Source organism: Panthera onca, chromosome A3, assembly GCF_046562875.1.
Source record: "Panthera onca isolate mPanOnc1 chromosome A3, mPanOnc1 haplotype 2, whole genome shotgun sequence".
NCBI classification, from domain to species: domain Eukaryota; kingdom Metazoa; phylum Chordata; class Mammalia; order Carnivora; family Felidae; genus Panthera; species Panthera onca.
In genome coordinates this window covers 97,225,949-97,241,111 of record NC_138341.1, presented here as the reverse complement: position 1 = coordinate 97,241,111, position 15,163 = coordinate 97,225,949, and the positions used below count along the sequence as shown (strand labels likewise).

General features: G+C 44.6%; 1 long non-coding RNA gene across 1 annotated transcript in view; it reads left to right on the top strand.

The window, feature by feature from the left end:
- Positions 1-15,163, top strand: part of LOC144615898 (uncharacterized) — a 291,049-nt gene that overhangs the window by 209,077 nt on the left and 66,809 nt on the right. The window lies entirely within an intron of this gene.

Genomic DNA, 15,163 nt, shown 5'->3' with positions numbered 1-15,163 from the left:
ATCTGAGCTAATCACACCTGCTCATGCGAACCACACCAGCCTCCCTCTATGCTTTTTGATTTTCCTTCTCACCGGGAATATTTACTATCCGAATTTGTTTTAAAATCTCCCCAACCAAGAAATTGACCTCATTCTCCTGATACCACGTACTAAGAAGAACACAACAGCCCTTTCCCAGTATTCCTGCCAAAATGCACAACCTGAGTGTAATCATGGACAAAGTGAGGGGCATTCTACAGACTCGTTCTTCAAAAACACCAACGTGGTGAAAGACAAAGTCTGAGGACCAGCATCAGCGTGGAGGAGAGAGTGGACAGCGAAGTGCAACATGTGATCAGGGATATTGTTTAGCTATAAAGGACATTATTGAGACCCTTGGTGAAATCGGAGTATGAATAAGGTTTACAAATTAGATAATTGTATTGAATTGATATAAGTTTCCTGAGTTGGATAATTACATTGTGGTTACATAAGACAATGTCCCTATATTTTTAGGAATTTTACCTTTGGAGCTTTGAGGAGTAAAGGGCATCATATCTGCAACTTATTCTCATATGGTTTAGAAAAAAAATACACACACACACACACACACACACACACACACATACACACAGAATCTGGGTGAAGAGTAGAACAATTCTTTGTTCTATTCTTGCAATTTTCCTATAAGCCTGAAATAATGTAAACAAAGTTAAAAGATAAAAACAATCCTGCAAACCTCAGGCACCAGAGGCATTTCAGCCCTTGGGACTGTCCTCTCTTCACATGGGTGTTTAACTCCATGACAAAGCCATCTCTGTCCTGTCTGGGGGCTCATCCTTCTCTCCAATTCCTCACTGGCCCTTCAGAATTTCCATCTGGGATTAAGAATCCTTTTCTCTAATGAAGACAAAAAACCTTTCCAATCCGGCTCTAAAGTAGAAGTCCCCCCCCCCCACCCCCGCACCTACCCCATCCCCGTCAGTTGACACAGTGGTTCTCAATCTCAGGAGACTCTTAAAACTCCAAACTTGGAAAACACCCTAAATGAAAATCTCTAAGGGTAAGACCCAAACACCAGGATAATTTTTTTTTTAAAGCTCTCCAGGTAATTTTATTGAGTAGCCAAGACTTTTAAAAATTGACCCTGCATCCCACCCAGGGAGACTTAAAAATGTTAATGTCTGGGCAACATTCCAGACCAACCAAACCAGAAGCTCTAGGTTAGGACCTAACCAACATATATTTTTTTTAACTCCCCAGGAAATTTTACCTCCATGATGCTGATTTTTAAAAACAAACCAACAAAAAGAAATGATCAAAAACAAATCCAAAAATTAAAAAAGCAATCAACTGGAAACAGATGATTCCAAAAAGCAGCCACATTTGCAGACCAGTGATTTATTTAGAACAGGGATTCTCAAACAACACCTGGCATCTGCATCACCGGTAAGGCGTGATAAAACACAGACTGCTGGGTGCCACCCCAGAGTTTCTGATTCAGTAGGAGGGGACCCAAAGAGTGTGCATTCCTACAAGTCTGTGGCTGCCGGTCTCAGGACGACACTTTGAGAACCACTGATTGAGACAACTTGCTACCTCAAGCATGGCCCTGGGACCAGCAACATCAGTCTCACCCAAGAGCATGTTAAACATGCAGACTCCCATCCCTGACACCCCCCCCCCAAAAAAAACTCCTGAGCCAGAATCTGCATAGTAACAAGATTGCCAGGTGATCTGTGTCCATGAGAAAATTTGAGGAGCTCTGCTTTAAAGGAAACCCACACCATCTCACACACATTATGTGTGTTAGAGCCTTGAGTGCTTAGGACTCTGGATGAGATGAGTGCAGGTGGGGAGAACCCTCAGTAGTATGATGGAAAAAAAAAAACAAACCCTCCAGTCAAAGAAGTGACAGTTGGAAGCAGCTAGTCAGTCCACTGGACCCAGAACGGGAGTTCCAGCTGGTCTGTATTTGTCCAGCCGTCATCACAGTCAGGACACTGGCAGGGATAGAGAGGGCAGAAGTCAGAGAGCACAGGTAGGGGTGAAGACCCCACTTCCTTGGAGGACAGCTCACCCTTCTAGCATGCCCCTTGATTTTGACCTCTGGATGAATGAAGTTGACGCAGCAGCCTGACTCCTGTGGTATTAGCCAGCAGCCTAGCTAATACCTTTGCTTGATGTGCTTGACCTTAGATTGTGTTCTTACCCTGATTTAGCCCCTGTAGAGACACTTAACAGGAAGACCACCAGGGTTGTCTGTCATTGCCCATCGTTACCAGCAGGGGCACCTTTTGTTGAGTACTTACTGTATGTTGGTGCTGCCCTGAGAACTGTCCCACTCACTCCTCACCATAATCTTGAGGTTGGTGTCATTGTCCCCAATTTGCAGATGAAGAAACTGAGGCACAGAGAGATGAACTCACATGCCCAAGAACACAACAGCTATTAAGTGGCAAGGCCAGAATGGACTCCCAAATCTCTCTGGTTCCACAGTCTTACACTAAACCAACAAACCTGAAGTGGAATCATCATCAGGGATATTGGTGAGGATTACTGGATGCTTCTCTGTCTTTCCATTTCTTCCCTTGCCAAAATGATGGAAGCAAAAAATGACTCTAAAACTGTGCTGCCTGATACAATGACTGCTGGACACGTATGTGGCTATCTAAATTAAAATTAAAATTAAACAAAATTTAAAATTCGGTTTCCAGGTCACACTAGTCACATTTCAAGTGTTCAACGGTCACACGTGGCTAGTGGCTACTGACATTGGACAGCTCAGATTGTAGAACAAATTGCCAAAAGTTCTGTTGGACAGCACTATTCCAAAATTACATATCCCTAATTATGCCAGGTCACTCTTCATTCAGAGTTAACTGGGTTTTTTTTTTTTAAATAAAACTTCAAACCCACAAAATTTATTTTTATACTGTTCTCTTATGTCACATGGAAACCAAAATTTTCAGCCATAGGAGCATCAGGTGTTAGAAGAGCGGCACCTACTGGCAGCACATGGGATTACAACCTAGCACAATCAGACACTGGAAATGGGCCAGAGGATGGGGTCCAATAGCCATTAGTGGGATATCAGAGGATTCACAAGTGAGGGCAAAACCCCATGCCAGGAAAGGATCAAAGATGAACTGCCAGGAAGAGAAACTGAGTCAGAAAATGCATCCACCACCAGACTGATATCCCCAGTATTATATCCCTCACACTTGGCACCAAGAACTAACTTAAATAATTAATTGACTGGTTGATTGATTGATTGATTGATTCTGAGGATTCCAGAACTGAACCACTGAGCATTGTATCCTCCACATTTTTTCCCCCAATTGGACATATCTCATATTATGAAGTCAACACAGAAATAGGATTTACTGTTTCAAACAACTTAGCTGACACAAAAGCGTTCAATCATTAAGGGAGATTGGGACTTCGTGAAATCATCACAAACGAGAAGACGTCAAAATTTTTGAGCCCCTGATAAAACATGAAAAGAGGGTCCTGTTTTTCCCTTTGGCCCAAGGTGGCACTAATGAGAGATGGCTTGCCTGATTGGGAGATGAATCAGACCCTAAATCACTCATTTATCCATTCAGTTCACAAATATCCTGATTGGGCGGCTTGGGAGCCAGGTGCAAAGGAAGTGAGCTGGCGTCCCGTGCACACAAATGAACGTAATGGATCCAAAATTAATCACCAATCTGGAAATCACCCTGGGTAGAGCAAATGTTCAACAAAGACCTGGAGTGGAAAAGGCAGCCCGTGCTCTTTGAGGGGCTAGAGGGCATCGAGGGATCTAGATGCCAGGAGACCTGTGCTACTGGATGCAAATCTTGACTCTGAACAAATTGCAGTGTAGATAGTGATGCAATCCCAGGAGGTGTGGTGGACCCGAGTCACTGGGGAGGTTTTCATGGGACCCAAGCAGGCTCATCAACAAGCCTGTCAGGGCTATATTAGCAAGCTGGCAGCCTAGGGCTACTTATGGCCCAGTTGTCCAAAGCTGGAGAGGACCCAGGGTCCAGCCTCGCTTCAGAGGATTGGAAGAGTAGACAGTGGAGAATATCATTCACTGTAAGATCCCCAACAGCCTTGCCTGCAAACACACACGCACACCCACACACGCCCATACAGGACAGTCCCCCTAGGGATGAACTTTTACTGGTTTCCAGGGTTGTGCCTCCCTCTGTTCTAGGTGCTGGGGAAACAGAGACTGGTATGCTTCAAGGGGCTGGGGAAGGATTCATTAAGAAGAACCCTTCTCTCTCCCATCCTCCTCCTCACAAGCTCACTTGAGCCCCCTCTCAATTCCTGGCATACGTAAGGCACCGTTTCATGACATTTTTACCCTTTACTAAAAGGTCTCCTATACCGGATTGGAAAAAAAACAAAATCAAAAAAACAGGCAAATGACTTGGACCAACACCTCACCCAAAAGGGATGTCCAAATGGCCAGAAACATGTGAAAAGATGCTCCACATCCATGGTTGCAGGGAAATGCAAATTAAAAGTACAAGTGCTGGGGCACCTGTGTGGCTCAGTCAGTTAAGTATCCAACTCTTGGTTTCGGCTCAGGTCATGAACTTGCGGTTTGTGAGTTCGAGCCCCGCGTCAGGCTCTGCGCTAACAGTGCGGAGCCTGCTTGGGAGTCTCTCTCTCCCTCTCTGTCTGCCCATCCCCCGCTTGCTTTCTCTCTCTCTCTCTCTCTCTCTCTCTCTCAAAATAAACTTACAAAATTTTGTTTAATAAATAAAAAAATAAAAGTACAAGTGCTGTGACTGTACACTCACTAGAATGGCAAATATCGAACCTCTAAAAATACCAAGATGGATGAGGGTACGGAGCAACCAGAACACTCATATAACATTGGTGGGAGTATAAATAGATACAAGCACTTCAGGGAATTGTCTGGACACTTTCTTCTAAAATTAAACATATGCTTAACACATGAGCAGGCAGTTCTACCCACGGGTATATACTCAAAAGAAATGAGTGTGCTTTTGTACATCTAAGGACATGTACAGAAACGTACATCGTGGTTGAATTGGTAATAGCCCCCAAATCTACCAACTGAAGAAGGACAGACATGTTGTGTACAGCACAGAAGGAAAATGAATGAATTGCTCTTACACATAATAATAGGGATGAATCTTGGGGCGCCTGGGTGGCTCAGTCAGTTGAGCATCAGACTTTGGCTCAGGTCATGATCTCACAGTTCATGAGTTCGAGCCCTGTGTCGGGCTCTCTGCTGGCAGCACAGAGACTGCTTTGGATCCTCTGCCTTCCTCTCTCTCTGTCTCTTCTCCACTCACACACAAAAATAAGTAAACATTAAAAAAATAGTAGGGGGGCGCCTGGGTGGCTCAGTTGGTTGGGCATCCAACTTCGGCTCAGGTCATGATCTCACAGTTCGTGGGTTCGAGCCCCACATTGAGCTCTGTGCTGACACTCGGAGCCCGGAACCTGCTTCAGATTCTGTGTCTCCCTCTCTCTGCCCCACCCACTCTCGCTCTATCTCTGTCTCTCAATAATGAATAAATGTTAAAAAAAAATTTTTAATAAAAAAATAAAAAATAAAATAAAATAATAGGGATGAATCTCAAAAACAAAGTTAAGCCTAAGAAACCAGACGCAAAAGAGCACATCCTGTATAACAACATATACAAATTTCAAAAACAAGCAAAACTCATCTATGGTGATAGAGGTGAGAATAGTGGTGGGAGTCGGGACAGTGGGGAGGTGTGGATCGACCAGAAGAAGACTCAAAGGAACTTACTAGAATGAGGGAAATGTTCTCTCTGCTTATCTGGGTGGTGGTTATGCAGATGTATACATAGGTAAAAATTCATCAAAGTGCCCACTTCAGATCTGTGCATTTTACTGGATGTAGGTTTATGCCTCGATAAAAGAGTAAAAGCAATTAAAATCTTGGGTGACCACACTTGATACAAGCATGGCTGAACATCAAAAGCCTACGTGTTATACAGGAAACTCAGTCGTCTGGGGTTTAATACAACAGCCTCCAATACAGTCACTTCCCAAAGCCTTTGGCAATCGTTTCAATCCTTACTGCTCTCTGGCACTAAAAGAATGGAGGAACAGACACGTTTCTTTTCAGCCAAGGAGGCTGTGGCCTCACCCAGAGAGACTCACTCCCCTGGGCCGTCCTCCTACGGCTCCCACAGCATCCAAGGCCAAGCACACGCAGCCAGCCCAGCCCGGCACCCCAGGAGGTCAGGCCTGCTCAGAGACCCCGAGAGGGCCCTGCAGGTCCTTGGAGGAAATTTATCATGACCTGAGCGCACAGGACACACAGAGCTGGCTTGTAAGGAAAGATTTGCTGAAGGAAGAAGCCCTATGGAAAGATCCTGCATTTCAAGCCCCGTTTGTACCACCGGACTTGTACGTGGTGGACCCGTCAGCCCGTGGACCAGGAATAACCTATCTCAGCTGCATGTCAGAACCACCAGGAGCTCTCGACGTACAGGCTTTCCCCCAGGCCCACCCAACCAGCCTCAGACAGAATGAATCAGGACCAGTGCTTCTCAAAGTGTATTCCCGAAGCAGGAACTTGTTTGAAATACACATTCTCGGGACACCTGGGTGGCTCAGTCGGTTAAGCGTCCGACTTCGGCTCAGGTCATGATCTTGCAATTCATGAGTTCGAGCCCCGCATCAGGGTTTTTGCTGACAGCTCAGAGCCTGGAGACTGCTTCAGATTCTGTGTCTCCCTCTCTCTGCCCTTCCCCCTGCCCCACCCTCCCACGCTCCGGCTCTCTCTCTCAAAAATAAACATGAAAAAAAAAATTTAGAAATGCACATTCTCAGGCCCACTCCAGACCTGCTGGATTCTGGAGCCGCCCCAGCAATTTCTGTTCTAATTTTTCTGACAAGCCCTCCCAAGTTCTGATTGCACGCTCCGGCGTGAGGCGCACTGTAGCTAAAAACTTGCATTTCTAACAGACTCCCAGTTTGCAGTTCTGAGGGCCACTCTTTGAGACCTACCACTGTCTGTCTCATGGGTAGAGCCAAGCTTAGGACAGAGAGGGAGAACTCAAAGCTACCCAGGTAAGTGACTCTGACACAGATGAGGGTTAGTAAGAGCTTCCATAGACTTTCATCATGTAATCTGGCAGGAGGCCCACACCTGGGCAGGAAGCCCACACAGGTGAGAATGTGACAGGAGAAGAAATACAATTTGCTCCTCAACGTGACCTATCTGGGGCCTCTTTTTATGCCATAAAACTGTAATTTGGGGTCCCTGGTGGTGCAGGATTTACTTTCCAGGTGTCCATCCCTGAGAGTTTGTTCTGGCACCACTGGACCTGGAGAAGTTTCTGGTAGAACACTTTGCCTGAAAGCATATTCCCCCAAATTGGGGAAACTTCCCCCTCAAATTGGGGAAAGGCCTGATTTTACCCTCCAAGATTAATCTTTGCTTCAAGGTAGATGGAAAACAAGGGCAGGGGAAATTAAGGAGGAGAAAAGGGAATGAACAGGAGGCAATTTTGTGCAGAGCTGGGTGCAGGGCAGGGAATGAGTGGGGAGGGGGAAGGGTGAGAATATTACAGATGAGAAGGGCAGAAAGACATTCTCTTCTTTCTGAAGAGGACTAACTCTTTCTTTCTTTTTTTTTTTTTTTGACTGAGCACTGAGAAGGGTTTTGAGCACAATTGGAGAGAGGAGCTGGGCAAGTTGATCTGCAAAGCAGGAAAGGAAAAACTTGAAGTGAGTCGAGGGGAGCTGCGGGGAGGGGTGGGGGGTGGGCAGGGAGACCAGCTCGCTGCAGAGGAGGTTCAGCTGTCATCAGGCTTACAAATTCTTGCTCTGAAAAAACAAACTACAGCCTGGGAGAAAATATTCACAACAAGTAGATCATTAAAAAAAAAAAAAAAAAAGGGAGGGGCACCTGGGTGGTTCAGTCGGTTGAGCTTCCGACTTCAGCTCAGGTCATGATCTCACGGGTTTGAGCCCCACATGGGGCTCGCTGCTGTCAGTGCAGAGCCCACTACAGATCCTCTGTCCCTTTCTCTCTTCCCCGCCCCCACTTGCTGTCTCTCAAATAAAGACAGACAGACAGACTTACATTCAGAACATATAAAGAACATGTACAAGTCACTAACAGGATGGCAAACAGCACAATGACAAAACATGGGCAAAAGACAGGGACCAACACTTCACAAAGGGTATACAAATGGCCGACATGCACATGAAAAGATGCTCAACATCATTAGTCATCAGGGAAATGCAAAATGAAACCACAGCAAGATACCACGTAGCGCCCCCTAGAATGGGTAAAATTAGAGGCTTGCAATACCAAGTGTTGCCTAGGATGGAGAGCACCTGGAACTTTCGCCTCTTGCTGACAGGAATTGAAAATAGTACAACCATGAGGGGAACTGCTGGAGTTTCTTTTAAATATACACCTACCATACAACCCAGCAATCCCACCCTTCGATATTTACCAAAGAGCAAAAAAACACACGAAGGCCCCCCAAAGACCTGTACATAAATATAAATAGCTGCATGTAGTTAGTGACCGCCATGTTGAACGTGTCAATTCTACATGATCTAGTTGCTCAAATGTTCGTGACAGTTTATATTAAAATACGTAAGTTACCTTAAGAAATAAAAGGTTTAGGGGCGCCTGGGTGGCTCAGTCGGTTGAGCATCCGACTTTGGCTCAGGTCATGATCTCACAGTTCGTGGGTTCGAGCCCCGCCTCACGCTCTGTGCTGATAGCCTGGACTGCTTCAGATTCTGTGTCTCCTTCTCTCTCTGCTCCTCCCCCGCTCACGCTTTGTCTCACTCTGTTTCTCAAAAATAAATAAAATGTAAAAAAAAAAAAAAAAAAAAAAAAAGGTTTGTACACAAATGTGCATAGCAGCTTTATTCACAATTGCTAATAACTGGAAATGATCCAAACATCCATCAACTAAGAAATGGACAAACACATGGTACCTGGGTGACTCAGTCAGTTGAAAATCCGACTTTGGCTCAGGTCATGATCTCGTGGTTCATGAGTTTGAGCCCCACGTCGGGCTCACTGCTGGCTGCACAGAGCCTGCTTTGGATCCTCTGTCCCCCTCTCTCTGCCCCTCCCCTGCTCTCTCGCTCTCTCTTTCTCTCTCTCCCTCTCTCTCAAAAATAAATAAACATTTAAAAATTGGGCAAATGAAATTTGGTATATCCACAGAAAGGGATTGTAATAAAAAGGATGAAATTACAGATGAAACAACATGGGTGAATCTGGACATCACCTTGCAGGATAGAAGAAGCTAGTTGAAAAAGAGTACCTACCCCATGACTCCATTATATAACATTTTTAAACAAGTAAAACTGATTTAGAGTGACAGAAAGCAGATCAGTGCTTGTCCGGAATTGAGGAGACTACAAAGAGAAACTAAAGAACTTTCTGAGATGGTGGGCAGGCTCTAGATCTTGCTTAGGTTCTAGGTATTGGTCAAAACTCATTGAACTGAAGGTGTAAAATGCGTAAATGAATTTCATTGCATATAAACCATACCTCCAGTTAAATAGCAAAAAGCTGAAAAGTACAGGCACACCTCATTGGATGGCACGAGGTTTTATTGTGCTTCACAGATGCTGCACTTTTTTTACAAATTGAAGGTCTGGGGCAACCCTGCATCGAGCACGTCTATCGGCACCATTTTTCCAACAGCATTTGCTCACTTAGTGTCTCTGTGTCACATTTTGGTAATTCTCCCAATATTTCAACTTTTTCATTATTATTATATTTGTTAGGGTGATCTGTGATCAGTGATTATGACTCACTGAAAGCTCAGATGATGGTTAGCCTTTTTTAGCAATAAAGTATTTTTAATTAAAGTGTTTGCATTGTTTTTTCAACATACTGCTATTGCACACTTAACAGACAACAGTATAGTATCAGCGTAATTTTATTTGTACTGGGAAACCAGAACATTCATTTGGACTCTCTTGATTGAGATATTCACTTTCTTGCACTGCTCTGGAACTAAACCTGAGAAATATCTCAGAGGTCTACCTCCAAGGAAATGTCCTTCATTCCATTTCTCTAGAGCAGTGTTAACTGTAGTCATCATGTAGTCATCACATCCCAGAACTTATCTATCTTATAAAGGCAAGTGTGTCCTTTTTGACCACCTTCACCCATTCCCCCCCTCTCCCACCCCTGCCTCTGACAACCACAAATCTGATCTCTTTTTCTATGAGTTTGGGGTTTTTTTAGATTCCACATATAAGTGAGATGATACAGTCTTTGCCTTTCTTTGTCTGCCTTATTTCATTTAGCATAACGTCCTCAAAGTCCCTCCACGTTGTCACAAATGGCAGAATTTCCTTCTTTTAATGGCTGAATGGTATTCCATTGTATCTATAGCTATAGCTATCATATTTCTCTACCCATTCATCTGTCAATGGACACCAACGTTGTTTCTATTGTAAATGATGCTGCAATGAGAAGTCATTCTCTCTCTCTCTCTCTCTCTCTCTCTCTCTCTTTTTAATGTTTATTTTTGGAAGAGAGAGAGCGCCAACAGGGGAGGGACAGAAAGAGAGGGAGACAGAGGATCTGAAGCGGGCTCTGCACTGACAGCAGAGAGCCTGATGCAGGGATTGAACTCATGAACCTGTGAGATCATGACCTGAGCTAAAGTCAGATGCTTAACCTACTGAGACTCCCAGGTGCCCCAAGAAGTCATTCTTGAGAGGCCAGTTCTAACGGTAGCTTGAGAGGTGATGATGGGGGCTAAGGAAACAGAGAATGCATCTTAGCCAAGCAGCTTTGTCAGGATGCTTGAGGAAGGAGAGAGTGGGCTCCTGACACAGCTTGCTATGAAAATCCACAGGAAAACCCACCTGGTCACCTGAATTTCCTGACATCTGTTGTGTAGCAATTCTTCATTTCTATAGAAGGATAGACCTTCTTTTAATTGCTGCTCTGGGGCAAGGCCAAAACTCCCCATGGCCTTCTTCTATAAAGACTTGTCCTGGGACACGTGGGTGGCTCAGTGGGTTAAGTGTCCAGCTTTGGCTCAGGTCATGATCTCATGGTTCTTGGGTTCGAGCCCCATTTAGGGCTCTCTGCTGTCAGCACAGAGCCCACTTCGGATCTTCTGTCCCTCTCTATCTCTGCCCTTCCCCCACTGGTTCTCTCTCTCTCTCTCAAAGTAACTTAATTAATAAAATAAAATAAAATAAAATAAAATAAAATCCTTCCATTGTTCTCTAGAAAAAAAAAAAAAGAAAGACTTGTCCTAAATTTGCCCTCAGGGAAGCTGAAGAAACCAGGTGAATTGTCCCACCTCTAGTTCCCAGGGACAAGACTGGCTTGCCCATCCAGGTCTCCATTCCCACTCACCTGTGTTGCTGGTGTGAATATATATTGGTACAACATCTGTGGAAGGCAGGTTGGCAAAAGTCTATCAAAGTTACACATGTACATAACCTACACTTAACTTGCACACATGTGAAACCATGTATGGACATGGTTATTCATTGCCTCACTGTAATACTGCTTGACCAGAAACAACCCAAATGCCCCTCAATTGGGTCATTAAATAAATATTAATATTTATTAAATTATTTACATTGAATATTTATTATGTTTATATTTATTGTTTAATGTATTTATTTTTTAAAGTATGGAACATACCAACAATGGATACTATTCTGGTACAAAAAAGTAATGACGAGGGGAACCTGGGTGGCTCAGTCGGTTAAGCATCTGACTTGGGCTCAGGTCACGATCTCACTGTTCATGAGTTTGAGCCCCACGTCGGGCTCTGTGCTGACAGCTCAGAGCCTAGAGCCTGCTTCAGATTCTGTGTCTCCCTCTCTCTCTCTTCCCCTCCCCTGCTCACACTCTAGCTCTCTCTCAAAAATAAATAAGCTTAAAAAAAAATTAAGAAAGTTCCCAGGATACATTTTTAAGTGAAAAAAAGAGCAAGATGCATAACAGTTGTACAGTACAAAACCATTTGTGTCTAAAAAATAAATGAAAGGTGTATAAGTCAGATTCAGAAAAATAATACTTGTTTATATATCCCCTCAAAAAAGTCTTGGCAAGAGTCCTCTACCCTCTTAGGTTTAGTGAATGGGAGCCTGCAGATCAAAGTGACAAGAGACAGAGGTGCCTAGGGGGCTCAGTTGGTTAAGCATCTGACTTCAGCTCAGGTTATGATCTCACGATTCATGAGTTCGAGCCCTGTGTGGGGCTCTGCGCTGACAGTGTGGAGACTGCTTCAGATTCTTTGTCTCCCTCTTTCTCTGCCTCCACCCCCCCCCCACTCTCTCTCTCTCTCTCTCTCTCTCTCAAAAATAAACATTTTTTAACTGACAAGAGACAGATTAGCAAGAGAAAAGACAGTTGATTAAAGCATGTAACATACACATGCATTACTCAGTACTCATGCTCATCACTCAGTGATGAGTGACACAAAGTGGTCATTAACATTTGGGCCTTCTATACACTTACATACCTAACTTCACAGGGAAAGGGGAGGGAGAATAAAGGCTGCTATGAGAAGCGCAAATATGTTTCTCTAGGAAAGACAAATGGGTTTTTAGAGCAAACTGGAAATGAGAAAGTCTGTGAAAATGTTTGTTTATACAGGTGCAGGTGGTCTTTCCCGGTTCTTCACGGCCATAAAACTCCCCTGGAGAGGGGACTTAGGACAGGTTGACTCTTGGTGTCTCTCCTGGAAGTAGAAGTTGCCCCCAGGAGAGGATTTATGGCAGTCTTCCTTTCTTAGAAGTCTCTACTTTCAGTCAGATAAGGGAAAATCTGAAGGCTTCCTCCTGTATCTGTTGAATCTCAAATGTCTACAGCTTAAAATAACCTTTTCTTTTAATTTTTTTTTAACGTTTATTTATTTTTGAGAGACAGAGACAGAGCAGGAGTGGACAAGGAGCAGCAAGAGAGGGAGACACAGAATCTGAAGCAGGCTCCAGGCTCTGTCTGAGCTGTCAGCACAGAGCCCAACGCGGGGCTTGAACTCACAAACCGTGAGATCATGACCTGAGCCAGAGTCAGCACTTAACCGACAGAGCCACCCAGGCACCCCTTAAAATAAAATTTATACCAACTCTGGGGTTGCTGGTGGGTTGTCACGCAAAGATCTACCAGAAACTGACAATGGTGGTAATGCATTTGTAGGACAGGACAGGGCATGGAGTCTGATAGGAACTGGGAGGTTGGGGACAATGGTGTGGAGAAGCCTTCTTGAGTACATTTTTTAGTCTTTATTAAATTTCAACAAAATATGAATGTGTTGCCCACTCAAAAAAAAAAAAAGTTCTAAGTATGGCTCTAATCTATTTCAGGAGTGGTTTCCCACACATACACTTTTTAGGAAAAGATAGATTTTTGCCTCATTAGAGAGGCCTAATGGGATCCAGCCCTGAGGGAGGTGCAAAGATTTTATCATCATTGGCTGCAATTTCTACCCGGAAAGGTTATAAAACAGAGTCAAAGCACCCTTTCCACTTTGCTGGGAGAGACACTTACGAGCTGAGTGTCCCAGGACCCTCCTGAGCAGCCCCCTCCAGTCCCCAGGAACATGGAAGGCAGCTGCAGAGGATGGGGGTGGGTTGGGGGTGGAGCCAAGACCCAGGGGACTTTGGAAACCTGCCCCCTTCAAGTGGATGTCAAGATTATTATTGGGGCTTTGCATGTGGTGGAGGATAAAAGGACTAGCAGAGCCCTGACAAATGCCTGCATCTTGTCCTAACATTCTGACTCATTGCCCATAAAAGAATCAAAGAACTCTCTAGCCCAGAGAGGGAGCCATTCCTGATGTGAAGATTCCAAAATAGGAATTCAAGGTCAGTTGAAGGTCTTTCAGATAGAATTGATGAGCAGATCTTAAATGCCCTAAAATTCAAAAATACAAACCAAAGAGAGAAGGGATCAAGATTCTGCTTATGGGGGCACAACTCCGTTCTGGAACATGCCAAGCACACTCCCACCTGAGGGCATCTAAACCAGCTTTGCCTCCACCTAGAATTCCCTTCTCAGTCTTCTTACACAGGACCCAGCTTCTCATCCTGATCTCTATTTACACCCGCCCCCCTCCTCAGGGAGGCCTTCTCAGATCACCCAAAATATAGGCCCACCAAACACTCTGGAACACACACATCTCCATTTTCATTTATTCCCTTCGTAGCCCTTACTACCATCGAATTCTGTATTTGCTTATTATCTGTTTCTGCCCGCCAAAACGTCCTCCAATGGTACAGCCATAACTGGCTCATTCTCCCCTTGTCCCCAGTGATTAGAACAGTTGCCTCCGTGGGCACTCAATCAGTTTTTGCGCAGTTAATGAACAAATGCGTAGAAGTTAAAATTGAGATGGCAGTGAAATATCCAAGAAAGGAGGTGAAGTAAGAGAGTCGTCCAGTTGTCAGCATGGGGAAGACCCAGGCTGGAGGCTCATATTTGGACATCATTAGAACAAATCCAGTTTTTAAATCCATAGGAGTCGATCGGTGCACTCGACCGAGGAGAAATTTAAAGAAGAAAGAGCCCGAGCTTCAAGGAAGCAAAAATTGAGAGGCTGCGAGATAAAAAGGGAGCAAGCAAAGAAGAACAAGAAGAGACCAGTGAGGTAAAAGGAAAATTGGCGACAGGTGTCCTGAGGCTGAGAGACGAGGGTGTTTCGAGGTAAGGAAGCAGCCACCTGTGTGGAACACTGCCCTCACAGCTGCCAGCATGGACGTGTCAGGGCAACGAAGAGAGAGACCAGTGTCAGTGCTGTGGTGGGACCGAAGACTGCCAGGAACGGATGGAAGGATGAAAGGGACATGAGGGAGTAGACGCATGGAGGGTCAATGACTCGGCCCAGAAGTTTGGCTGAGCTGGGCGACGAATATACTTAATGTAGCAAGAGGCCGGCAGATATGGATCAAGGGAAGATTCTTCTTTTTTGCTCAGCGTTTTATTTTGAAAACTTTCAAGCCTGCAGGAAAGTTGAAAGAAAAGTATCGCACACACCTCTTCACCCCTCACCTTTACTATATCGTTTGTTAAGACTTTGCCACATTTACTTTCCACACACACCCATATATACCCATTTTGGGGTGAATCATTGGAAATAAAGTTGCAGAGACCTCGAAATACTTCAACATGCTTTTCCTAAGAAGAGGGCCCTTCTCCTATGTGACCTCAATG